A 25,424-nucleotide genomic window follows, 5' to 3' on the forward strand; every position below is an offset into this window, starting at 1 on the left:
GAAACTCTACAAGCCAGAAGAGAGTGGGGGCCAATATTCAACATTCTTAAAGAAAAGAATTTTAAACCCAGAATTTCATATCCAGCCAAACTAAGTTTCATAAGTGAAGGAGAAATAAAATCCTTTACAGATAAGCAAATGCTTAGAGATTTTGTCACCACTAGGCCTGCCTTACAAGAGATCCTGAAGGAAGCACTAAACATGGAAAGGAACAACCGGTACCAGCCATTGCAAAAACATGCCAAAATGTAAAGACCATTGAGGCTAGGAAGAAACTGCATCAACTAATGAGCAAAATAACCAGTTAGTATCATAATGGCAGGATCAAGTTCACACATAACAATATTAACCTTAAATGTAAATGGACTAAATGCTCCAATTAAAAGACACAGACTGGCAAACTGGATAAAGAGTCAAGACCCATCAGTCTGCTGTATTCAGGAGACCCATCTCACACGCAGAGACATACATAGGCTCAAAATAAAGGGATGGAGGAAGATTTACCAAGCAAATGGAGAACAAAAAAAAGCAGGGGTTGCAATACTAGTCTCTGATAAAACAGACTTTAAACCATCAAAGATCAAAAGAGACAAAGAAGGCCATTACATAATGGTAAAGGGATCAATTCAACAGGAAGAGCTAACTATCCTAAATATATATGCACCCAATACAGGAGCACCCAGATTCATAAAGCAAGTCCTTAGAGACTTACAAAGAGACTTAGACTCCCATACAATAATAATGGGAGACTTCAACACTCCACTGTCAACATTAGACAGATCAACGAGACAGAAAGTTAACAAGGATATCCAGGAATTGAACTCATCTCTGCAACAAGCAGACCTAATAGACATCTATAGAACTCTCCACCCCAAATCAACAGAATATACATTCTTCTCAGCACCACATCATACTTACTCCAAAATTGACCACGTAATTGGAAGTAAAGCACTCCTCAGCAAATGTACAAGAACAGAAATTATAACAAACTGTCTCTCAGACCACAGTGCAATCAAACTAGAACTCAGGACTAAGAAACTCACTCAAAACCGCTCAACTACATGGAAACTGAACAACCTGCTCCTGAATGACTACTGGGTACATAACGAAATGAAGGCAGAAATAAAGATGTTCTTTGAAACCAATGAGAACAAAGATACAACATACCAGAATCTCTGGGACACATTTAAAGCAGTGTGTAGAGGGAAATTTATAGCACTAAATGCCCACAAGAGAAAGCAGGAAAGATGTAAAATTGACACTCTAACATCGCAATTAAAAGAACTAGAGAAGCAAGAGCAAACACATTCGAAAGCTAGCAGAAGGCAAGAAATAACTAAGATCAGAGCAGAACTGAAGGAGATAGAGACACAAAAAACCCTCCAAAAAATCAATGAATCTAGGAGTTGGTTTTTTGAAAAGATCAACAAAATTGACAGACCACTAGCCAGACTAATAAAGAAGAAAAGAGAGAAGAATCAAATCGACGCAATTAAAAATGATCAAGGGGATATCACCACCGACCCCACAGAAATACAAACTACCATCAGAGAATACTATAAACACCTCTACGCAAATAAACTGGAAAATCTAGAAGAAATGGATAATTTCCTGGACACTTACACTCTTCCAAGACTAAACCAGGAAGAAGTTGAATCCCTGAATAGACCAATAGCAGGCTCTGAAATTGAGGCAACAATTAATAGCCTACCAACCAAAAAAAGTCCAGGACCAGATGGATTCACAGCTGAATTCTACCAGAGGTACAAAGAGGAGTTGGTACCATTCCTTCTGAAACTATTCCAATCAATAGAAAAAGAGGGAATCCTCCCTAACTCATTTTATGAGGCCAACATCATCCTGATACCAAAGCCCAGCAGAGACACAACAAAAAAAGAGAATTTTAGACCAATATCCCTGATGAACATCGATGCAAAAATCCTCAATAAAATACTGGCAAACCGGATTCAGCAACACATCAAAAAGCTTATCCACCATGATCAAGTGGGCTTCATCCCTGGGATGCAAGGCTGGTTCAACATTCGCAAATCAATAAACATAATCCAGCATATAAACAGAACCAAAGACAAGAACCACATGATTATCTCAATTGATGCAGAAAAGGCTTTTGACAAAATTCAACAGCCCTTCATGCTAAAAACGCTCAATAAATTCGGTATTGATGGAACGTACCTCAAAATAATAAGAGCTATTTATGACAAACCCACAGCCAATATCATACTGAATGGGCAAAAACTGGAAAAATTCCCTTTGAAAACTGGCACAAGACAGGGATGCCCTCTCTCACCACTCCTATTCAACATAGTGTTGGAAGTTCTGGCTAGGGCAATCAGGCAAGAGAAAGAAATCAAGGGTATTCAGTTAGGAAAAGAAGAAGTCAAATTGTCCCTGTTTGCAGATGACATGATTGTATATTTAGAAAACCCCATTGTCTCAGCCCAAAATCTCCTTAAGCTGATAAGCAACTTCAGCAAAGTCTCAGGATACAAAATTAATGTGCAAAAATCACAAGCATTCTTATACACCAGTAACAGACAAACAGAGAGCCAAATCAGGAATGAACTTCCATTCACAATTGCTTCAAAGAGAATAAAATACCTAGGAATCCAACTTACAAGGGATGTAAAGGACCTCTTCAAGGAGAACTACAAACCACTGCTCAGTGAAATCAAAGAGGACACAAACAAATGGAAGAACATACCATGCTCATGGATAGGAAGAATCAATATTGTGAAAATGGCCATACTGCCCAAGGTAATTTATAGATTCAATGCCATCCCCATCAAGCTACCAATGAGTTTCTTCACAGAATTGGAAAAAACTGCTTTAAAGTTCATATGGAACCAAAAAAGAGCCCGCATCTCCAAGACAATCCTAAGTCAAAAGAACAAAGCTGGAGGCATCACGCTACCTGACTTCAAACTATACTACAAGGCTACAGTAACCAAAACAGCATGGTACTGGTACCAAAACAGAGATATAGACCAATGGAACAGAACAGAGTCCTCAGAAATAATACCACACATCTACAGCCATTTGATCTTTGACAAACCTGAGAGAAACAAGAAATGGGGAAAGGATTCCCTATTTAATAAATGGTGCTGGGAAAATTGGCTAGCCATAAGTAGAAAGCTGAAACTGGATCCTTTCCTTACTCCTTATACGAAAATTAATTCAAGATGGATTAGAGACTTAAATGTTAGACCTAATACCATAAAAATCCTAGAGGAAAACCTAGGTAGTACCATTCAGGACATAGGCATGGGCAAAGATTTCATGTCTAAAACACCAAAAGCAATGGCAGCAAAAGCCAAAATTGACAAATGGGATCTCATTAAACTAAAGAGCTTCTGCACAGCAAAAGACACTACCATCAGAGTGAACAGGCAACCTACAGAATGGGAGAAAATTTTTGCAATCTACTCATCTGACAAAGGGCTAATATCCAGAACCTACAAAGAACTCAAACAAATTTACAAGAAAAAAACAAACAACCCCATCAAAAAGTGGGCAAAGGACATGAACAGACATTTCTCAAAAGAAGACATTCATACAGCCAACAGACACATGAAAAAATGCTCATCATCACTGGCCATCAGAGAAATGCAAATCAAAACCACAATGAGATACCATCTCACACCAGTTAGAATGGCAATCATTAAAAAGTCAGGAAACAACAGGTGCTGGAGAGGATGTGGAGAAATAGGAACACTTTTACACTGTTGGTGGTATTGTAAACTAGTTCAACCATTATGGAAAACAGTATGGCGATTCCTCAAGGATCTAGAACTAGATGTACCGTATGACCCAGCCATCCCATTACTGGGTATATACCCAAAGGATTATAAATTATGCTGCTATAAAGACACATGCACACGTATGTTTATTGCAGCACTATTCACAATAGCAAAGACTTGGAATCAACCCAAATGTCCATCAGTGACAGATTGGATTAAGAAAATGTGGCACATATACACCATGGAATACTATGCAGCCATAAAAAAGGATGAGTTTGAGTCCTTTGTAGGGACTTGGATGCAGCTGGAATCCATCATTCTTAGCAAACTATCACAAGAACAGAAAACCAAACACCGCATGTTCTCACTCATAGGTGGGAACTGAACAATGAGATCACTCGGACTCAGGAAGGGGAACATCACACACCGGGGCCTATCATGGGGAGGGGGGAGGGGGGAGGGATTGCATTGGGAGTTATACCTGATGTAAATGACGAGTTGATGGGTGCAGCACAGCAACATGGCACAAGTATACATATGTAACAAACCTGCACGTTATGCACATGTACCCTACAACTTAAAGTATAATAATAATAAATAAATTAAAAAAAAAAAATAAATAAAAAAAAATAAAATAAAATTAAAAGTTACTGTGGGTTTTCTGCTCAGTTGCAATTAATTCTGAAATTTATGTTTAGAAGGACATGTTTTTCTCAAATCTCTCAGGTATCAATTAATTGTATAAGCATGATTATTCATTGTTTGAGGTAATCTAAGACACCATTTTTCTTTGTGAACATTGAATACTTTTATTAGCAGATATCACATTTAGAATATTGGGCTGAAGGACAGGAAACATGCGAAATTCATATATTCTCAAGTTTGTCCAGTGTGTTTGGAGAAAAGTGCTTAATTCTCTTTCTTTTAAAAGATAATACCAGCAACCAATGAACTGTATCTTTAAACACTAAAGCAGGAAATGAGCTATGTCCTTATCTGAGGAACGTGTATTGCGTGATTGCTGATAAACACAGTGCTGTTTCTGGAGGTGATTTGCAAAGTCAGAGTTATATACACCCATAAAGCATCACTGCATCCAAAGGAATCTGAAGAGTCAAACTCCAAAAGGAAGGGGAACTCCATCCCAGCTGTCTCTGCTGCAACATGGTGGAGCATGTAAAGTCTTACAAACTCACCCCAGTTAGGAAACCGATGAACACTTGAGGGACTATGGAACATTCGGTACTGTGCTAGGGATCCTGAGAACCACAGACATATTAAGCAGGCATGATCTTTCCATAAGACACTCACAAGGCCATTGGAGGAAATAAGGCACCTATAAAGGAGGGAGCCACCTTTGAGGTTGGAATGATCAGGCAAGACACAGGCTTTAGGGTCTGTTTTAGTCTGTTCCTGTTCTCAAATATTTTATTATAGTAGCAGGACCAGACTGAGACAGACTCCAAACCCAAAGAACATAAATTTGGCCTGACACGGTGGCTCACACGTGTAATCCCAACAGTTTGGGAGATGAAGGCAGGAGGATCACTTGAGCCCAGGAGTTCGAGGCTGCAGTGAGCTGTGATTGTGCCATTGCACTCCCGCCTGGGCAACAAAGCAAGACCTCTCTATAAATAAATAAATAAACAAACAAACAAACAGAAATTTATTACCCACAGTTCTGAAGGCTTGGAAGTCTAAAATCAAGGCACTAGTAGATTTGGTGTCTGGTGAGGAGTCATTATCTACTTCATAGATGGCGCCTTCTTGCTGTGACCTCACACAACAGAAAGGGTGAACAAGTTCCACTGAGCTTCTTTGATAAGTGCACTCATCCCATTCTTGAGCTCATGACCTAATCACCTCCTAAAGACTCCATCTCTTTAATACTGTTGCACTGGAAGTTAGGCTTCAACATATAAATTTTGAACCAATATTCAGACTATAACAGGTTTTCCAAAATATTAAATAATTTTCCAAAATATTAATATTATTAATCCTCTAATGTAGGATTTCAGGGTGGATTACTTTTAGGTAAAGAATCACTATATACAAAAGCATGATGTTTGTGTCAGGAAAGGATAAATAGATTTGCCTGGCTGGAATAAAGGATTCTGGTAGGGCAGTAGAGAAAAATAGGTAGAATGGGAAAAGTAGGTTGGAGCCAGAACATGGGATCTTCAAGGCCAAATCGAAAGTAAACAATAGGGAATCTTCCCTGGCCCCATTTTTTGTTCTTTTTTTTTTTTTTTTTTTTCTGTGAAGAGAGGAACATGATTTAAAAAAAAAAAAAAAAAATTAAGGCATTGTATACAGAAAAGCCATAGTAGAATAAGATGCATAAATCCTATTTTTCAGGTTTCTTATTTTTCTTATGTTCCACTCCTGAATAATGTTGTCACCTCCTTTTGATACTTTGAGACTCGAAACTAAATCATCTTCAGCTTCTCATTTTAACTTCTACTCCACGCCAAGTCCTCATAATCTAATTTTCAGGTACTTTGCACAGTATGCAGCACCTAGCATAATCATCTCTTAGTAAGTGTGTGTTGAATCAACACCTGAGTTGGACAATGGGTTACATTTCTCATCTCCTTTCCCTTCTTTCCTTCTCTCTACTGCTTACTCCGTTCTGGCCCTTCTATTTGGACTTTTTTACTCATTTCTCTCCTCTCTGAACCATCCTGCATATGGCAACCAGTGTGATTGTTCTCCATCATATGTCAATCACATCACTACCTCGTTAGTAAAACAAAACCCAAAATACAAAATGTCAATGGATTCTTATAGGAAGAAAAGTACAGGATCTATGAGGACAAGTTATTCTGGGATATGGCTCCAGCCCATCTGTCTCACCTCACTGCTTAATATACTCCCCTGCCTGTTCTGTGTCTAATCCAATTAGTGTCTTCCCTAATTACAATGATTTCATTAGGAAATCAGATGAATCCTAATTTTCCACCACACTGATGCAAACATCGAGCTGCCTTCTTCCTTCACCCCACCAGGAGATCTCAGCTCATCCACCAGCCCTTTGGAATTAGCAAAACCAAGGTAGAGCCAACTAACTTTTGCCCCAAATCTGAAGTGTAGAGTTTTATAAACCAAAAGAAATAATTTCCTTCACATTGGAAAATGGGAGGGAGGTGAGGGGGAGAGAGGGGTGGGACACAGAACTATAAGATGAAGGGTGGGAAGAGGGAAAAGTCAGAAATAAGATGCATTCAGAACCCTTCAAGCTGCATGGCCCTCCTCAGTGTGGTGTAAGGGACAAGTCAATCAGATGCAATCAAAATTCCCAGCCCTGATCTGCATTGCTCCATGGTGTCTACTCAATCTTTAAGCAAAACAATTTTATGAATCTTCCTTTAGTTCACTTTGTGTCTGGTCTGAGGAAGGACACAAGAAGTGAATAGTACTCAGTCTCTGACCAACATATAGAGCGCCTGCAAAGTTGGGTTAAGCAGCCCCATGGTCTACCTTGTTGTGAATTTTGAAGTGCATCCATGTGCTACAGAGAAAGAATCACAAACAAGAGGTCTTCTGGGCTTCCTGCTTTGGGGAGCTTTCCCTGGCAGCAGTGGGAATAAAGGATCTCTACAGCTGAAAAGTTTTTCTTTCCTTTTTTTTTTTTTTTTTTAGACAAGGCCTTGTTCTGTTGCCCAGGCTGGAGTGCAGTGGCATGATCATGGCTCTCTGCAGCCTTGACTGACCTCCCGGGGTTCAAGCCGTCCTCCCACCTCAGCCTCCCTAGTTGTTAAGACTACAGGTGCACATCACCACACCCAGCTAGTTTGTTTTATTTTTTTTTTATAGAGACAGGGCTTGGCCGTGTTGCCCAAAAGTTATTTTCATTGAACTGATTTTGAGGAGGTCCCCGGGAGATAAAGAGTAGGGTTAAGGTGGGCTTGGTGGGGAGGGAGCTTGTTAAACACAGACCCTAGAGACATGTCCATATACTGTGAGATTACACCAAGTCAATATTATGAATCAGACTTTGCTTGTAAAAGCACAGCTATGGGCCTTGCAGTGTGGCTATTTCCGCTTTTCATTTCATCTTCTAACTCCAGAAGGAAAAGGAACTGTCTGTGTGGGTTTCCTGCTAGATGTATTACAATATCACATTCCTTTGGAATTGCCTCACATTCTTGACATAGTGGGAAATGGGAAATTCACCTAGTGAAGCAGAAACTCACATCTCCTAAAACTATCATCAAGGAGACCTAAGTCCCCTTAGAATTCACTTCCAGAGTTTCCCCATGTACTGGCCAAGGGCGTGCTTGACATGAAACCAGACACGGGAAGTTCTCTGAGGTCCTGCTTTGTTTCTGTCAGATTACAAATTCCTAGAAGACAAGATCCATGTTTCTGCCTAAGTCTGTGTGCTTAGTAAATGCTTGATCACTTAGTTGGTGCTGTTAAGATTTTCTCAGACATTTGTCAAGCAGATACAGCCTTTCATGCAGTCAGGTACTTGTTTATGTGATCTGACTTCAAAGGCCAGAAAGGGGAAAAAAAAACGATGTTCAGTAATTCTCAGTTGATGAGTGAGAAACTCCTCAGCTCCCTACCTTCCCCCTCATCCAGCTATAAGACTTAAAATACAAACAATAGTCACTCTTTTCTTGTCTGTTAAACGTAAAATGTTTGCCTCGGAAGGTTGAGACTTCCCTAAATCACACAGAAAATAATTCTATTCAATTTGGATAATAAACATTTATTTATCCCCTTCTATTTGCAAGGCATGTATAAGGTTTTTGGGGTGAGAGGGCCACCTACAAGTCTTGAGCTCATAGCCTAGAAAGCCTGAGGCTTGGTGGTGTGTATCCTGACTCAGCTGCTTCCTAGCTGTGTGACTTTAGGCAAATGAGTGAACCTCCCTGAGCCTGTCTTCCCGACATGTAATATGAGAATAATAATAATTCCCACTCGCAGGACTGCTGTGAGGATTGATTAGATAATATCTGGACTTTACACAGACCTTTACCCATGGTCAGGACTTGATGACTGACACCATTATTACTGTTTTTATTGTTGTGGTATTTGCATTTGTTCTCCTTACTGTAATGACTGTTGAAAAAGCTTTCCTGAGATATGAGCAGTGATTAACCCGCTGGGTCAAACTGCATTTGCAGAGTAGCTGCTCAGTCATCTGTCTGGGCTCTAAAGACAAAAGACAGAAATTTTTGGCACTAGGGTCTAAACCTGGGAGGAAGCATACCACGCTGAACAATGCTGGTGAAGGGTCACAGCCACTGGATATTAGGAAGGCTCTGGGTGTTGGGGTAAAGAAAGTACTAGAAGTACTTTTTCACTCAGAAAGTACTAGAAGTCACTGAGGAGAGATCTATCAATGCTGCCCCTTCACTTAGGTCCAGCAAGAATCAGTGGAACAAGGATTGTGAAATGTAAGCACTTCTACTCCTCTACTGAGTTCTGGAGGTTTGAGAGCAGCACAAATAGTTGCTTTGTGTCATTTCTGCGACTGGCTCCTTCCTTTTTCTTACTTACAGGGAATTCTGTAGGAGTGCAATTTGAGGTCAAAATACATAAGCATTTAAGACATTGCTTTGCTTCAAATCCTTGAACAAATATTAACTTATTCATCATCTCATTACCCCTGAGAGTTGGGAAAGCAGAGCCCAAATAGAGGTTAGAATGTTATAATCCCATCTATAAATTACAGTGCTTGTCATATTTACTAAATGAAGGCTTTAAGATTTTAGGAAGCTTTTCTAAATGTGATCTCTCTATCCCTATCATAGGATTTGCTCAAAATGGATTTGCAAAGAGAAAAAAAATTTAATGTCACACTGCCATGATAAGCCAACCAACCATCTCATAGATCAAAGGAGAGAGGCAGAGAAAGAAAAAGGAGAAGGAGGAAGAAGAAGAGGAGGAGGAGGAGGAGGAGATGGAGGAAAGGAAAACCAAAAGGAGGAGAAGCCCCTTCTTACTTTGGATTAGTGTTAAACTAAATAGTTCACTATATTTTAGCTGGGAAAACATTAGTTGAAAAGATATTTGTCAACCACGAACATCTGAAAGGGAAGCACTCCAAAGATTTTCACTGTTTATGTTCAAATTACAACATGTGCAGACAGTTGTGCAACTGAAAGTCCTTTCAAACAACAGCTACAAAAGAGATTGGTCAGTTAGGACAGGAATAGAAAGTGGAAACTTAGAAGACTGGCTACTCCTTGTGTATGATCGCTGGGGTGAGTCTGCGCTGGGAAATTTTTACAAACGGTGTCCTTTGCAGATATGAGAGGGGGATGTCAAACTTCTGAGTGATCACTGTGGGTCCCCAGTTTAGACATCTTCTCTGGCCCAAGGTGGCACTCGTTGTTCTTTTTCCATGGGACACAAGGACCTTACCATCCTTCCATCTTATAAGCCTTCTGTCATGATTTTTCCTTCATCCTAGATAGCCTTAATTTGGGCTAGGTCTCCAGGTTCCCCCACTTTCTTCTGTACCATCCATACCCCTTACCCATCCTCTGTAAATTCTTTTCTAGGGTTTTACTGAGAACTACAGAGAAATAGGCTAGGGAAAACAGACATGGGGAGTTACATAGTTAACGTACACTTTGACATCACCTAGTCATTTTCCTGAGTATATAGATAACTATTATTACTGGTTATAAGGTCCACGAGAAGCCTTTATCCTTTTCTGGAAACCAAGAAAGCATCCGCCCTCACTCAGTCCTAAGGGGAGAATCTTTATGGGTGAAACAATAAAATGGATAATGAGAAATTCTGATGTCCTCAAGCATACATTCAGATGTCCCCACTGAGCATCATTTGTGTATCAAGGGAACTCCAGAGAGATGATCCACAATTCAGTGTGTCCCTTTGGCCATAGAGAGGTCACCTTAGTCTGGAAATAATGATGATAATAATGTTAAAGAAACCTAACTAAACAAGTCCTTTTTCTCTATCCCATGTAATGTTTTATATCTGACCTCATAGAGGACCAGCCTTACTGTTTTGTACTCTTCTCTGCAGCTGGGTAGGTAAACAGAAATTGAGGCTCCAGGTTGCCGGGTGGTTCACAGTGATGGTGCTTTTCAAAGTCCTTTGGATGGACAGGGAACCGGTTTCCCCACCACCATTTCTGACTAGCACTTCCCCACCTTCCCTGAACAGATGATGCACTAAACCCTGGTGAGGTTTCTAGCCTTCAGGAAACTGTTCCAAGGCTATCAAAGAATAGGGAGATGCAACTGGAGCACTCTACATCCCAAGAAGACAGCCCTCCGGTCCTCTCCCAACATCCTAACTCTCCCCTTTCATTATTTCTACATCTTCTTTGCCTTTACAGCTCTGCCTCATTTAGTCTTTCTGATTCTATCACCCTTTCCCTGGATGCCCAGTTGCTGGTTCCTTTCCTGTTATTTCAAATTCTGGAGGCTCAGGCTGAAAGTCACTAGCTTTTGTGTCTGCTCATAAGAGAAGAATGGGATCTAGACTCAAAAGGAGAGTGGGTACAGGTGCAGTGGCTCACACCTGTAATCCCAGCACTTTGGGAAGCTGAGGTGGGCAGATCACCTGAGGTCAGGAGTTCAAGACCAGCCTGGCCAACATGGTTAAACACCATCTCTACTAAAAATACCAAAAAATTAGCGGGGCGTGGTGGTGGGTGTCTATAATCTCAGATACTCAGAAGGCTGAGGCAGGAGAATCACTTGAATCCAAGAGGTGGAGGTTGCAGTGAGCCAAGATTGTGCCACTGCACTCCAGCCTGGGTAACAGAGTGAGACTTTGTCAAAAAAAAAAAAAATAGTGAGCTCTGGTTCTGCAGATGGAAGAGACAGTAACAGGGGGCAATGCCCCAGGATGGGGTTGGATTTCTCCCACCAAACCTACAATTATGCACAGTTCATAACCATAAGGAGTCATTTCCTAATGAAGATTATGTCATTAACGCCATCTGAAGAATGTGTATGCCTCCTATTCACATGACTTTGACCCTGTTTGGGGGATATGATCATCTCGCCTTATATTGTCTGAATTGAAGCCCTCCATGACTTGATGTCTCCAATAAGTCTCCTCACATTCATGACAAATGTGCCTGAACCATATCTCTAATCCAAGGCTTTCTCACTTGACACTAGTTACCTTTTACTAGCCACAATTATAAGAATAAGAGCAAGCATGCATTATCTTGCTTCAGTCTCACAATAATTCCACAAGGAAGGCATCCCCATTTCTTGAGAAGGACATTGAACTTAGAGAGGTTATGTCATTTGCTCAAACTCACACAACTTTGCCAGGGTGGATCTAATTAGAAGCAAGATCCATCTGATTGTGTTGTGTCTGGTATGTTCCATGGTGCCATTGACAACAGCATGGCACAAGGGCACCACTTGCCCTGTCACACCTGAGACAGGCATTACAAGTTGATTACGACACTTCTCTCTGGAGCTAGTCTGTGTTTACCTGCAGAATGCTCATCAACAGCCCCTGTGGGTTGATCAGAGTCATTATGTTGGGTTGTTATGTAGTTTGCAATCTCTGTCTCAGGCCATTTCTCCACCAGATCACTTCAGCATCAATACCACCTCTTATCTCTTAATGGAGACACATCACCAAAGGGCAATCATCACATGTCTCTGAGAGTGGCTCTCCTGGTCAAAAATCCATCATGATAACTAAGAGGAACATTTGTCTGTGTCTTAGAAAAAGCCTTAGCTACCTCTTCAAAGGTTTGGCAATAGGAGGTTTCTACTGAAGATAATAAAATGAAACTTGCAGCAGCTCAACTGTCCTTGGCCACTACTTTTAGCTCTAAGCACACACACACACACACACACACACACACACACACACTCCATTGCCCCTACTTCTGCTCACACCTTGCATATGAATTCAGAGGGCAGGTGAATCACATCACTCTTACTAAAACCCACTCCATGCCCAGAGTGTCATCACACTTTAAGAGACCTCAGTGAGGGCAGTAAATGTCAACTCCATTAGTCTTTCCTTGCAGAAAGAATGACTGAGGCCCAGACAGGCAGGGGGTTTCCATATCACCACTCTCAGTTACTGAAAGAGGCCATAGCAAAATGTAAGGCTCCCAGCATAGGGCCTTCTTCTTCTTCCATAAAATGCACCACCTTGGACAGTCAAAATAAGTGATTTAACTTCTACTTTCTTCAAAAACCATGAAAACTCAACACCCCCATCACTGATGCAGGGAACTACGTAAAAACTTTGTCCTCTTCTGAATTGAAAGATATCATAGTAAAACTAATGCACAATATCCAAGATTTTGCTCCTTGATATTAAGTTCATGGATCATTCTAGCAAAATTGATGCCATATAGTCCTGATTTGTATACTTTAAAATTTTATCACTGTGTTGCTTGCTCAACAATTACTTGATACTCAAGGTTTTCTTTCTTTTTCATTTTGCATAAATAAGTACATGAAGCCTTTCCCCCTTAAAAATTGGAAGGCAAGCGAGGCCAGGACTAGGTGTCCTTGGACACCAAATGCTGGAACGGCCTCACACATAGATGGCAAATAGGGCTTTAGTATGGCCAAGTTGGCTATTTCCACTTGTATTCCAGCTGCCATGCCACACCACCTCACCTCTGCCCATCCGCCCCCAGATCTTCAGTGGTGGTGAGCGGGAAGAAGGCTGATCTCATGTGTCTACCAGAGATATTACTCATAAATGCCCTCATAATTCCCAGATGCTCTCATACTTTCTATGGGATAATACACTATGTCTTTTTCGAGCCAACACCCTAATTCTGCAAATGATATTCACTGGTGCCTTGAGCAGGAGGCAAAGAGGCCCACAAAACTCTCTCATAGGACCAAGACGTTAGGTCCAGTAGGAGCAAACCTGCCTTCCAGCCAGACACGCAAACCATCTCACACTCAGTAGAGTCTGAGAAGTCATCTTGAGGAGCTCAGGTAGAAGATGCTTCCCTTGTTAAAAAATAAAGCACACACAAAAAAAACCTTCAAAACTCTTGTTCATATGATGTGGATCAAGATCTATAGTAGATGAATAAGAAAAGAACTGGCCTAGGGCTGCCAAATTCTTTCTAAAACTGGGATTCTTTTCAGTTCTGGGGAAGATAGAGTTGCACTGGAAGAGAATTTGACCCATTGAAAAATAACAGTTTTATGATGCTTTCCTATAAGTCTAGACTAGCAAATGGGCCAGTTCTAAAAATGTCTTTGTATTTATGCCTTGAGAGATATTTATCTACATTGTAGGGTTTTTGGAACAAAGAGAACAGTTTCCTTTTTCTATAAAGTTTGGCGTCATTATTATTTTGAAAGATAACCATGCTCACCCGTTGCCAAATGACTGCTGAGTTATGCTCTCTCTATATTTTTTAAAGAATTTGCTTTTGAAAAGAAGGTGGAGGGGGCTGGGGATGGAGAGAGTAATCCACGTCCTGTCACCCACTCCCTTCCTGGCTGTGAGAAAGTTGTGTGCCTGGGAACTTACAGTTTGTTTTCGATAATTCCATCTGGTTTGAAACCAAAAAGGAGATATTTGTGGAGAACAGACCACAGCGTGAGAGGGAGAAAGGCTGAGGGGGTAGGGGTATAAAAATCAAACAGCTCAGCACTTGGCTCCAAAGGAGCTGAAGGAGAGAGGATTCCACTGCGTGTATATTTTCTCTTTCACGTCTCACTTTTGTTCTCTGCCATCAGGAAATGCAGTAGACATTTGTCACCAGCATCTCTTTGGAGACTTCAATGTTCCTTCCTCCCAGGATCCGAAAGGGGACTTCAGACACGTAAGAGTCGGATTTTGCAAACCAGCAGAATTTTTGTGCAGTGTTTATCAGACAAGTGAGAGGCTGTGAAGGAAGACTTTGGGAAATAGCTTAAACAGTTCATAAATCAGATGTAATTGAAAAGGAGAGGATATCCTTTCTGAGAGCCATGAAAACCTTTCTTTTATAATCTCCTTAGTGGGGCAGAATTATAATGTGTATAAGGGCCAGGGGTCTAATGAAGTCAGGTTGCCTTGGGTCACTCAAGGTAATTTGTTTTTTCTGGCCAAATCATGAAACAGAACTGCATTCTGCTCCCTGTTACATTTATATGATAGCATCCCTTTTGATATTGTCAAGTGTGTTATGCCGGGTTGTGTAGCATTACTGATAACAAAATTCTTTGGAATTTTTTTTTTCACATACCAAATAACAGCAGCTAAAATCAGTTGGAGTTCTTGGCTGACCAGGAAGTAAAAAGTGCTTTTCATATGAAAATCCTAAGAAACCTTAGAAACATGATGCAAAGCATCTTTACCCCTTTTACTTTCAAACTGGTAGAATTTATGTAACTTTTGAAAATTATATTTATTATACTGATAAAAATACAGTTTCATATGAAGACTAGGAGACCCCAAAGGGTCTTGCCTAAGATTTTCATTTGAATTTAGTATATTATCAGTTGTCACAGTATAAGAGGCAGGTTTGGAGGATTGATAGCGTTCTTAACTTCAGGGAGAATCTAAGACACCAGGAGCTCAGAAGAATAGAGTCTCAAGACATCAGGCAAATACTGAAGAGATCAGAGCCAAGTTCTAAAGGGCAGCCATTTCCCAAATGTCAACCAAGAGCAAAGCCAAGAGAATTATTATTTCCTAGTTGTACAATCACAGGAAAAGCCTGATCAAAGCTGGAGTGCAAGTTAAAAAGTGTAAGGTACTCAAGTGCTAGAGTCTGTGTCCAAGCCCAATCAATTGATCATTAGTTGTTTTTAACTTCAACGTTTCTTTTGCAACAGCACCTCTTCCTTAAAGTAGCAATCTTAGCAGACTGCCACCTTACATGATGCATCTTATCCTCCAAGGACAGTAAAGACTCTGCACTACCAGACATTACCTAAGAAAGATGAGAATTGACATGCACATCACAATTGCATACACAACACAGAAATTATTGAATCATGAGATATACATTCTGGTGTATGACATATTGGCACATGACATAATCTGGGTTCTTTATAGACCCAGTTGTTTTGGGTCAATCTAGATTATCAAGAGAAGAAACTCCATGCTTGGCTTTATCTTGTACCAACCACCAGAGCCCTTGCTTCTGAGCAGGAAGCAGCTGGGAAATAAGCTCTTTCTCTTAATGACTTTCAACATAGTTCTCTCAAACCTTACTCCTCCAGAAGGCCACCCTCACCTGGCTATGGCTACTTCAGAATAAACGTGGCCTCTGGTATAATAGAGCAGAATCATCTCCTCACATTCTATTTCAAGCCAAATGCAGTACCTCAAAGGCTGGTTCTGTGATTTATTTGGCCCTTGGTAACTCCTACTGAAAGTGCTGAAATGCCATACTGACACTTCAGACTTACAGCCACCTAGACTCCAAGTAAGATTTATCTCTGACTGGAGGGTTTCTCCTATTAAAAATCAAATAGTGTACGGTGCCTTCACCTGCTAGGTAATCTATGCCCTCATGGGAAGAATGGGAGCAGCAGACAAGTGAGTGCAGGAAGGAGAACCAAAGCTGTGTCCATGCCCTTGAGGAAAGAGAAATTACACCAGACAAGTTCAGTGGAAACTTTCTAATGAATCCATCAACTTCATCTTGTCTAAGCAGAGTCATAGCTAGAACAGTGACTGAAATAGGAGAACCACGTGCAGGGGTTCAGGGGGAGATTCCTCTGAAATCGCAGCTGGAAGCATTTCATAATAGTTCTGGTACTGCACCCATGGATACTGTCACCTCTACTCTTTCTTCCAATCACCATTAGCAGATGCCACAGGATTCCTACTTCTGAAAGTTTTGGGGCCCCTCAGATGGAAGACAGTGAGAAGTCTGTAACTTCTCACGGCAGCATCTTTAAATTTCTGCTAAATCCTGGGCTGCCAGCTGGCAAGGCCTATACTCTTTAGTCCTGCGAAGAATCACGTACGTGTCGCTGAAGGTAGATATAAGTTCTTCTGTTTTAACCTGAATCATCTGTAGCACCAGATTAATACAAATTTGGCAAAAGAGGAAATGTTTACAATTCTGCCATGCCATGAATAGGAGTTTTCCACCCGGTGTATACTGCTTTTACCAAGGTGTGAATATTTGTCCACTAAAAAAGACCATTCAGTACTGCTGATGGATGTCCCAACACAATGCCAGACACAGAAAGTTCTTTGATCGCTTTTGATAACACTGAGTGGCTAAAGGTCTTCTTTCACATCTTCCCCCACCTCAAATCCTGAAGGCAAGGTCTCTGGAATTTGAGACTGTGCCCTCACATGCCTCCAAGGCACCAACAAAGCAAAATGAAGAGTCTGCACTGCCTATCAGTTGACCCAACACTCAGCCCACATTGGAGGGAAAGGGGTGGTGGGTTGAGGATGTCTTCTTCCTGTCCAGGACGCAATATGGTCAACGATGAAAGGAAAGAGATGCTGGGAGCAAGTTTGCATTGAAGATATATTTCTGTTGCTTTACTACCAACCCTGGTTATAAATGATGAAATTATAATGGGTCTATAATAGTTATTTCCCATATAGCTCTTGTCTATACATACATAAAATTAAAAATAATAGAATACTTCCATTACTAACATGTGGTGACAAGCATTCTTCATTTACAATTTTTATTCCAAAAACATGATTTAACATTTTAAAAAACAAGATCTGTTCAGTAAATTAGATAATAGGGTAAATTACAGTTTACCCTATCTTACAGCCAGTAAGATAAATGATTGTTGTGAAAGGAAAACCGTTAGCATTACAAATAACACTTCTTATATGGATGCTAAACAGTCTATCAGAAAACACCATGGTTGTTGGTTTAGAATCAGCTTCTTTGTCTGGGTATGGTGACTCATATATGTAATCCCAGCACTTTGGGAGGCCAAGCGGGAGGTGGATAACCTGAGGTCAGGGGTTCGAGACCAGCCTGACCAACATGGTGAAACCCTGTCTCTACTAAAAATACAAAATTAACCGGGCTTGGTGGGGCATGCCTCTAATCCCAGCTACTCGCAAGGCTGAGGCAGGAGAATCACTTGAACCTGGGAGGTGGAGGTTGCAGTGAGCTGAGATCACGCCACTGCACTCCAGCCTGGGCAACAAGAGTGATACTCCATCTGAAAAAACAACAACAACAACAACAAAAAACTACATATATATACATACATACATACACACACACACACACACACACACACAATAGCTAACACTTGGAACCAACCCAAATGCCCATCAGTGAATGACTGGATAAAGAAAATGTGGCACATTGGCCAGGTGCGGTGGCTCACACCTGTAATCCCAGCACTTTGGGAGGCCGAAGCAGGCAGATCACGAGGTCAGGAGATTGAGACCATCCTGGCTAACACGGTGAAACCCCATCTCTACTAAAAATACAAAAAATTAGCTGGGCATGGTGGGAGCACCTGTAGTCCCAGCTACTCAGGAGGCTGAGGCAGGAGAATGGTGTGAACCCAGGAGGCGGAGCTTGCAGTGAGCCAAGCAGAGATTGTGCCACTGCACTCCAGCCTGGGCAACAGAGCAAGATTCCATCTTTAAAAAAAAAAAAAAAAGGGACACATATACACCATGGAATACTATGCAGCCATGAAAAAGAATGAGTTCATATCCTTTGCAGGGACATGGATGAAGCCAGAAGTCATTTTTCTCAGCAAACTAACACAGGAACAGAAAACCAAACACTGCATGTTCTCTCATAAGTGGGAGTTGAACAATGAGAACACATGGACACAGGGAGGGGAACATCACACACTGGGGCCTGGCGGGGTGGGGGGCAAGGGGAGGGAGAGCATTAGGACAAATACCTAATGCATGCGGGGCTCAAAACCTAGATGACGGGTTGATAGGTGCAGGAAACAACCATGGCACATGTATACCTATGTAACAAACCTGCACGTTCTGCACATGTATCCCAGAACTTAAAGTAAAACAAACATTTTTTTTTAAATAAAAATTAAAAAAAAAAAAACAGAATCAGCTTTTTCAAATCCATAATATTTGGATACTTTTTTTTTTTTTGCCCGAAACTTTCTTAGTCAATAATAATTCAGTCTCTACCATGCTTTAAAAGGGAATCCATTACACGCTCCCTTAGAGTCTTCCTTTTGCCTTACATGGCATAGTGAGTCAGTGATTTTTTTTTTTTTTTTTTTTTTTTTTTTTACTTACATGGCATTAGAGAAGAGGCTAAGGGGAACTATCTGTAACTTCTCACGGCAGCATCTGTAACCTTCTGCTAAATCCTGGGCTGCCAGCTGGCAAGGGGACTAAAGTACTCTTTAGTCCTGCAAAGAATCACGTATGTGTTGCTGAAGGTAGACATAAGTTCTTCTGTTTTAACCTGAATCATCTGAAGAAACAAACAGCAAAGTGCATCACCCCTGTTAAATCGGCTGGCAGTATGAGCCACAAGGTGAAAATTATGAAGAAGTGTTCCTCTTTGTCCCTTCACCGAGAACACAGCGTCCAGTGCTGTTTCCAAAGCTCCTTAGCCACCTCCACTTCTGTCCCCTTTCAAAGGATCTTCCAAACCACCCCCACCCCAGCTCTGGATTTAGATCAGCTCTTTCTGTATAGCAGCTCATGTTCCAAACCAGTGATTCATCGACTTGATTCATTTGATTACAACCTTCACTATTTTTACCCAAAATACTTCTACTGTTATTTCCTAATATCTTAATATCACTACCATAATTAAAATTGTAATATAACTTTTCATAATTAAAAAGTAACCGTACAAATAAACCGAATAAAAAATAATGCCATTAAAATTTAACCGGATACTATTACCTGCTAAAAGCTCTGAGCCTAAGGCTTGTTTTTGTTTTTGTTGAAAGAGAAGTTAATATGTGCTAGAAAGCCGTTAAAGATGCACTCACATCAAACTGAGACTTCTCTTAATCTATTCACAAGGACTGAAAGAGAAGGCAAAGGAAAATCTCTCGTTTTATGTGATTCCATTTTATTTAACACCACACTGGTTTTATTTAACCCACTCAAGATCCTCTTGGATTTAGAATCATCTTGTGAGTCCTAGTCTATGGGAAACAAGATACGGCAGTGTTTCTCAAAATGTGGGTTTTGGACAGTCTGCAAGAGATAACCTACCTCCAGATTAACATGCAAATCCCCTGGCTTCTGAGACTTCTGAGATAGGTCTTAGGAAATCTGTATTTTTAACACACTTCTCAGGTATTACTTATACACACACATATTTGAAAACCAGTAGTCCAGATTTGTCGTTTTCAAACATTTATTAGCCAAGGGATCCTTTCTTCCAATAAAATCCTTCACAGAAACTAAGATAAAAAGCAGATAAGAATAGAGTCCTCTAGTTGAATTGGGAAGGTGGGGCAGAGAACAGGGTAGTGACTTCACCTTCTCATGACCCATGGTGGCATACGGACATTTCACATGGGAAAATAGAATAGTTAATTAACATGCTGGAAAATGTTCAGCCTCATAATAATCCAATGCAAACAAAATAAAAGATAAAATCTTATTTTTTACTCATAAATTAGCAAGGATATTTTGAATGATAGTGTAAATGAGGACCAACTAAAATGTTATAACCGATGTTCTTATGCTCAGAAAAGCAAATGAGTACCATCTTTCTGGATGTACTTTAAAATATGCATTTTTTTCCTTTAATGCAATACTCTACTCTCTGTGAATTTATTATGCAGAAATGGTGTGAAATTCAGGCAGATTTACGCACGGTTCCGGAACTGGATAGTGGTGATAGTTGCATAACATTGTGAATATACTTAATGCCACGGAATTGAACAGTTTCAAATGGTTACAATGGTAAATTTTAGGTCGTTTATTTTACCACAGTATGCACAAAGAATTATGCAAAAAATATGCATTTCATTATTATTTATGATAAGAATTTAAAACTGGCAGGGTGCTATGGCTCAGGCCTGTAATCCCAGCACTTTGGGAGGCCAAGGTGGGCAGATCACCTGAAGTCGGGAGTTTGAGACCAGCCTGACCAACATGGAGAAACCCTGTCTCTACTAAAAATACAAAACTAGCCAGACATGGTGGTGCATGCCTGTAATCCAAGCTACTTGGGGAGGCTGAGGAAGAAGAATCTCTTGAACCCAGGAGGTGGAGGTTGCGATAAGCCGAGATTGCACCATTGCACCACTCCAGCCTGGGCAACAAGAGTGAAACTCTGTCTCAAAAAAAAAAAAAAAAAAAAAAAAAAAAAAAAAAAAAACAGAATTTAAAACTGCTGAATACCCAACATTAGTCATTGCCACATTATGGTGTTTTTGGAAATTTCTTGTGATATACACTTACTTATGTGAAAAAAAAAAAAAACAAAAACCAGGATGTGAAACTATATACACAATATTACCTCAGCCATTTCTTTAGAAATAGAATAATCTAGATAGAAATATGTCCAAATATTACCTGTAATGGAGCCTAGAAGAGTAGTAGAATTATTAACACCTCTTCCTTTCTCTTATACTTTGAAAAGCTTTCCAAAATTTGCTAAAATTAGCACTTTCTTAAAACATGACATTTGTGTGTGTGTGATTTTTCAATTTTAGCTTATTAGCTATCGTTAGTGTTAGTGTATTTTAGGTGTGGCCCAAAGCGATTCTTCTTCTTCCAGTGTAGACCAGGAAAGCCTAAAGACGGGACAACCGTGCTCTACTACCTCTTAAAAAAATAGAAAAAAAAAAAAAAAAAAGGAAAGGAAGAAAGTGCATTAGTTTTTTATTGCTGCTTTATTTTTTTTCCATAAGTTATTGGGGTACAGGTGGTATTTGGTTACATGAGTAAGTTCTTTAGTGGTCATTTGTGAGATCCTGGTGCGCCCATCACCCAAGCAGTATATACTGCACCATATATGTTGTCATTTATCCCTTGCCCCTCTCTCACTCTTCCTCCCAAGTTCCCAAAGTCCATCATATAATTCTTATGCCTTTGTGTCCTCATGGCTTAGCTCCACATGTCAGTGAGAACATACAATGTTTGGTTTTCCATTCCTGAATTACTTTACTTAGAATAATAGTTTCCAATCTCATCCAGGTCATTGCAAATACTGTTAATTCATTCCTTGTTATGGCTATGTCATATTCCATTGTATATATAGGCCATAGTTTCTTTCTCCACTTGTTGATTGATGGGCATCTGGGTTAGTAACCATTTTGCAATTGTGAATTGTGCTGCTATAAACATGTGTGTGCAAATCATGACTTCTTTTCCTCTGGGTAGACACCCAATAGTAGGGTTGCTGGATCAAATGGGAGTTCTACTTTTAGTTCTTTAAAAAAATCTCCACACTGTTTTCCGTAACACCTGCACTAGTTCACATTCCCCATAGCAGTGTTGAAATGTTCCCTGATAGCCACATCCATGCCAACATCTACTGTTTTTTGATTTTTTGATTATGGTCATTCTTGCAGGAATAAGGTGGTATCTCATTGTGGTTTTAATTTGCTTTTCCCTGATCATTAGTGATGTTGAGCATTTTTTCATGTTTGTCGGACATTTTGAGAATTGTCTATTCATGTACTTAGCCCACTTTTTGATGGGATTGTTCCCATTGCCGCTTTAACATATTTCCACAACATTAGTGCCTTAAATGAACATGCATTTATTATATACAGTCCTAGAGGTCAGAATTCCAAAATCCATATATAAGGCTGCATTTCTTCTTCTTGGAGATTCCATGGGAGAACCTATTTCTTCACCTTGTTAAGTTACAAGGTGCTGCCCATATTCCCCGGCCCCTTCCTCCAACTTCAAAACCAGCAGAGTAGCATCTTTTCTCCTCTCTGACCTCTGCCTCTGTTCTTACATCTTCTCCCTATCTTCTGACTCTCCTGCCTGCTCTTATGAGAATCCTATGATTACATTAGTCCACCTGATAATGCAAGATAATCTCCACATCTCAAGACCTTTAGTTTAATCACATCTACAAAATTCTTTTTACTTTGGAGGGTAACATATTTGCAGGTTCCAGGCATTAGGACATAAACATCCTCAGGGTCATTTATTCATTCTACCACAAGAAGGAAGAAAAAAAAAAAGCAAAAAAAAAAAAAGAAAGAAAGGTGGGGAGAGGGAGGGAGGGAGGAAGGGAGGAAAGAAGGAAGGAAGGAAGGAAGGAAGGAAGGAAGGAAGGAAGGAAGGAAGGAAGGAAGGAAGGAAGGAAGGAAGGAAGGAAGGGAGGGAGGGAGGGAGGGAGGGAGGGAGGGAGGGAGGGAGGGAGGGAGGGAGGGAGGGAAGGAAGGAAAAGGAAAATTGTCTCTCTGCTCCAGTTTTTATTCATGTGTAACCATTGAATTCACCACTCAATGGGAAGAATAACAAAAAGGTTGAAGCTCTTTAATCTCCTATGCTTTTTAAGTATAAAATTTCAGCTAATGAGGAGTGCATGATGGAAGCCATCTATACTAGAAATGGAGGTAAGGGGTAGCTCCAACCGTGTCAAATACCCAGAGAACATTCTAATGTGTTTAGATCGGTCTGGGGAATCATTTATAAATCCTTCTGGTTTTAAACATTTTTAATCTTTCTTAGATATGTATTTTAAAAGTCTTTCTTCTACCATTTTTCTGTGTCATAGTCTGTGGAAATAACCACTAAGATAAAGAATCATCAAAACTCACTAACTTATGTTTTCATATGTTTTATGTATAAGGATATGTTTTAGGTTCTACATAAAGCATATTAAGGTATGCCCAGAAAATGAAATCATGTCCCCCACATTTTGTTGAGAAACAATGATGGTTAGGTTACAGCCAAATTTTTTTGCTCATCACAAGGTCTGAAATACAGCTTTGATTTCCTTTGTTGGAGTAGAATGCATAACCTTTCTAAATTTATTTTTATTTTCCTACATATTATTTGCCTTGATACTGATGTATGTGGTATACTTGTAAAGATAAATCTTTCTTCTTTCCTTTCCTAATTCATTCAAACCTTTGATTTATGAGAAGAATCAATATTGTATCAAATGCTGATGTCTTCATAAATATTTTTATCATTGAATATCAAAAAGCACATATAATAGTTACATAACTCGTATTCCCTTTCATGTGTCATCTTTGGAGCCCACAGTTAATAATAATAACACTAAAAACAATGGATTTAGATTGAGTAGGTACCTGTACATGGGTCAATTCATTGAGTCATTAAATATTTACTACTACCCCAAGAGAGTAAAGAACCTAGTGGGAGAGACAGGCACAGAGACATGCTGGAGCTGGCTCAAGCTGACTCTCATTGGCTCCCAAGAGCCAATTCTCTGCATCTCTTCTCAATTCCACTTCACTGACATCAAGTTAGTAGCTTGAAATCAGCCATGGTGACAGTGAGAGTATTTATACCATAGAAATTGGCAAACACTGTAAATTTGGGCTTTTTGTTAAACATTTATCAGGCACCACTGCAATACACAGATGTGCTTTACAATGTGATGTGTTAAGAAACAAAAGAGATAATAAAAGCACCAAGAAGGGGTGCTGAACACAGTTAGAAGGATCAACGAAACCTTCCCTTTTGGGACTAACCTCCAATGTCACCTCCTCTGAGAGGCCTTTCAATATAACCTTCCTGAAAAACCCTGCTCCCAGGGACGCTGTCATACTGCACTGTGCCTTTATTTCAGAAAATCTGCCACAGTTGATGATTAACTGACTTATTTTTACTTGTTTATCTGTCTCCCTTACTGGGATGTAAACTCTTCAATGGCATAGTTCTTATCTGCCTTGTCTCCCTGGCTATTAAAAGGCACTCAAAGTATTTTTTAAAGTTAGGGGTGGAGTAGTAGTAGGGTCTCAAAGGATGAGCAGAATTTGGCTAGGCAAAGAACTAAAGGTAGAACATCCTGAGCAGACAGAAATACAAAGAGTGTGGTAGCCAGAGAAGGACAGTGTGTGCATAAAACTTAAAGTCCAAATTAAGGAGTGTCCTCTAGATGGGATCATGTGAGCCACAGGGCCACTGAAGGCCACTGTTCAAACTCCTATTTACCAAGGGATGAGCAGGAGCATGGCTAACTACAAATTGGCACAGATGTGGTTTTAAGTCAGGAAAAAAGAAAACTAACAAAACACATCTCTCCTATCTGATTGGTAAACTGACGTTCCTTTTCCTCAGTAAAAGGGATTAGTCCTTAAAAAGCATTGCTGAATCTCCCCAATTCCGTGTATTCAAAGTGTGAAGAATTTAGTAGCATTTACATTGAAACAAATAAATAAGGCAACGGGGATATGTTGGTTTCTACCATGTGCATTATTGAAGTTCTTCTGCAGATAATTGTGGTCTCTTGACAATACTGCATGTATTAGAGCATCTGAGAAATGTATTAAAGGGGTTTTCTGTTTGGTGAGGAAGGAGGGTATTCAGTATCTAAGGAGATAAACTAATTCGAGTACAGGTATTGAGTCTGCATAAAGCATTGAGCCAATGCCCTCTCCCACTTCTCCAACATGCTCACGATCTATTAGATGAGGCAATAGGATCTCCAATGGGATGAAGAAAGGATCAAATGATGGAATGACTAATTCTGCTGGGTGAAATTCAGCAAGGTTTCAGGGGAAGGTAATGTTTGGGTTGGCCTTAGGAGATGAGTAGAACTTGAGCAGACAAAGTCTCAGTGGAGGAGACACTTCAACAGGGAGAACACGCTGATCCAAACCACAGAGGCCTGAA

General features: G+C 40.2%; 2 long non-coding RNA genes across 3 annotated transcripts in view; one reads left to right on the forward strand and one right to left on the reverse strand.

Moving 5' to 3' along the window:
• The window catches only part of LOC123567947 (uncharacterized), a 229,321-nt gene that overhangs the window by 107,088 nt on the left and 96,809 nt on the right, over nucleotides 1–25,424 (reverse strand). The window lies entirely within an intron of this gene.
• Nucleotides 12,774–17,319, forward strand: LOC135966453 (uncharacterized). Its single transcript, XR_010579772.1, has 3 exons — nucleotides 12,774–14,526; nucleotides 15,241–16,584; nucleotides 16,720–17,319. It is a non-coding gene; the product is annotated as an uncharacterized lncRNA (long non-coding RNA).

This window comes from Macaca fascicularis, chromosome 12, assembly GCF_037993035.2.
Source record: "Macaca fascicularis isolate 582-1 chromosome 12, T2T-MFA8v1.1".
In the NCBI taxonomy this organism is placed as follows: domain Eukaryota; kingdom Metazoa; phylum Chordata; class Mammalia; order Primates; family Cercopithecidae; genus Macaca; species Macaca fascicularis.